At 44.2% G+C, this 3,068-nt stretch overlaps 1 pseudogene across 1 annotated transcript; it reads right to left on the bottom strand.

The window, feature by feature from the left end:
- Positions 1 to 1,268: 1,268 nt before the first annotated feature.
- Positions 1,269 to 2,397, bottom strand: LOC308279111 (actin, cytoplasmic 1-like; annotated as a pseudogene). The gene has a single exon. The product of its transcript is annotated as an actin, cytoplasmic 1-like (transcript).
- Positions 2,398 to 3,068: the final 671 nt, after the last annotated feature.

Below are 3,068 nucleotides of genomic sequence, written 5' to 3'. Positions count from 1 at the left end.
ACAGAGAACCCAAGCAACTCAGCACTAAAAAAAGCAAATAATCCAATAAAAATAGACAAATAAACTAAATAAATATGTCACAAAAGAAATAAAAATGGCCAATAAATATATGAAAAAGTGCTCGACATCATCAGCAATAAGAGAGATGCAAAACTATCCTGAGATTTCACCTAATTCCAATTAAAATGGCATTCATTCAAAACACAAACAACAACAAATGTTGTATGTGGAGAAGTGGAAACTAATACATTGTTAGTGGTATTATAAATTAGTGCAACCACTTTGGAATGCACTAATAAAAATTTTAAAAATTCAAAAGCAAAATCTTGCCTTTAATGTGTTTTTTTCTCATCTTCTATTTCTAGCACCCCAATGTGCTCCATTAAATAGAATAAAAAATTCAAAGGCAAATTATTGTCTTTAATGTGTTTTATTCTCGTCTCCTATTTCTAATACCCCAATGTGCTCCATTGAAAAGAATAATTTAACTTTGACTTAATCTCACTATTCTTTACTAGGGCTAAAAATAATATCTAGTCTCATAATATTAACATTGTCCATCCATTGCTCACCAAATTTTATGTAATTAGATATATCTTGAATGTATTGTTTATTCAACTTTTCTGAAATTAAATTATTTTGAATATTATTTTCTTTTTTTAAAAAACTTTTAAGGTGTGCACTTTATTGAACTGGTCTCAAGTCAGTGTAACAGGTAAGCCCTGGCTGCCTCCACAACTCAGCCCACTCCCAGGGAGACCAAAAGCCTTCATACATCTCAAGTTGGGGGACAAAAAGTTGGGGGGCCTTGATGGCTGACCATTCAAAATAAAACAAAATAAAAAAGTATTAAGGCGAAGATTTAAAAAATTTGCATTACATAATTTACACAAAAGCAATGATGTCACCTCCTCTGTGTGGACTCAGGCGAGGACTGGGCCATCCTCCTTGAAGAGGAGTGGGGCGGCTTTTGGGAGGGCGAGGGACTTCCTGTAACAATGCATCTCACTATTATTTGGAATGACTATTAAAAAAAAGAACAATGTACAATCAAAGTCCTGGGCCACATTGTTGAACTTTGGGGATGCTCGCTCCAGCCGACTGCTGTCACCTTCACCGTTCCAGTTTTTAAATCCTGAGTCAAAAACGCCAAAACAAAAAAACAAAACAAAAAAGGAAACAAATAAAGCCATGCCAATCTGATCTCGTTTTTTCTGCGCATTAGGTTTTGTCAAGAAAGGGTGTAACGCAGCTAAGTAACAGTCCGCCTAGAAGCATTTGCGGTGGACGATGGAGGGGCGGGATTCGTCGTACTCTTGCTTGCTGATCCACATCTGCTGGAAGGTGGACAGCGAGGCCAGGATGGAGCCGCCGATCCACACGGAGTACTTGCGCTCAGGGGGAGCGATTATCTTGATCTTCATCGTGCTGGGGGCCAGGGCTGTGATCTCCTTCTGCATCCGGTCGGCGATACCTGGGTACATGGTGGTGCCGCCAGACAGCACTGTGTTGGCATAGAGGTCCTTGCGGATGCCAGCGTCACACTTCATGATGGAATTGAAGGTAGTCTCATGGATGCCACAGGATTCCATGCCCAGGAAAGAAGGCTGGAAGAGCGCCTCGGGGCAGCGGAATCGCTCGTTGCCAATGGTGGTCACCTGGCCGTCAGGCAGCTCGTAGCTCTTCTCCAGGGAGGAGCTGGAGGCTGCGGTGGCCATCTCCTGCTCGAAGTCCAGGGCAACATAGCACAGCTTCTCCTTGATGTCACGTACAATTTCCCTCTCTGCTGTGGTGGTGAAGCTGTAGCCGCGCTCAGTCAGAATCTTCATGAGGTAGTCTGTCAGGTCCCGGCCAGCCAGGTCCAGACGCAGGATGGCATGGGGAAGGGCGTACCCCTCGTAGATGGGCACGGTGTGAGTGACCCCGTCACTGGAGTCCATCACAATGCCAGTGGTATGGCCAGAGGCGTACAGGGACAGCACAGCCTGGATGGCCACATACATGGCTGGAGTGTTAAAAGGTCTCGAACATGATCTGGGTCATCTTTTCACGGTTGGCCTTGGGGTTCAGTGGAGCCTCAGTCAGCAGCACCGGGTGCTCCTCGGGGGCCACACACAGCTCGTTGTAGAAGGTGTGATGCCAGATCTTCTCCATGTCGTCCCAGTTGGTGACAATGCCGTGCTCGATGGGGTACTTGAGTGTCAGGATGCCTCTCTTGCTCTGGGCCTCGTCACCCACATAGGAGTCCTTCTGGCCCATGCCCACCATCACGCCCTGGTGCCGTGGGCGCCCCACGATGGACGGGAAGACGGCCCGGGGGGCATCATCACCGGCGAAGCCGGCCTTGCACATGACGGAGCCGTTGTCAACGACGAGCGCAGCGATATCGTCATCCATGGTGAGCTGGGTGGAGGGTGTGGACCGGCGGCGGCGGAGCGGCGAGGGGACTGTGCTCGCGGGGTGGACGCGATCTCGGCCTATTATTTTCTATATTTTGCTATTTGTTCAACAGTCACTGATCAGTACCTGATCAGTCACATTGTGAAATTTAATATTGATGGCTATATGATTCTATTGTATACATAACTCAATTAATGTAATCTAATAAAAATAATATATAAAATTTTCAGTAAAAACATTTGAATAAATTTTATTTTTTATTTTTTCAAATAAGATACTTTAATCCTACAACTTTGATTATTTTTAATTGATAATAATAGGTGGAATGACTAGTAAGTACCCAAGAACAATCAGGTACTTGAGACTCTAACCAGAGCAATAAGGCAAAAGAAGAAAATCTAAGGAGTTCAAGCTGGGTGTATTGGTTCATGCTTGTAAGTCCAGTACTGGGGAAGCTGAGACAAGAGAATCACAGGTTCTCAGCCAGCGTCAACTACTTAATGAGGCCTTCCACAACTTAGTGAGACACTGTTTCAAAATAAAGAATAAAAAATAGGGCTGTGAGTGTCGCTCTGAGCTATAATGCCCTTAAATTCAATCCGTGCTATTTTAAAAAACAGGGGTACAAACAGGAAAAAATGAACTAAAATTATTATTGCTATTTGCAG

The sequence above is a fragment of the Muscardinus avellanarius genome, assembly GCF_963383645.1.
Source record: "Muscardinus avellanarius genome assembly, chromosome: X".
Classification (NCBI taxonomy): Eukaryota; Metazoa; Chordata; class Mammalia; order Rodentia; family Gliridae; genus Muscardinus; species Muscardinus avellanarius.
This window is presented reverse-complemented; position numbering and strand designations above follow the sequence as displayed.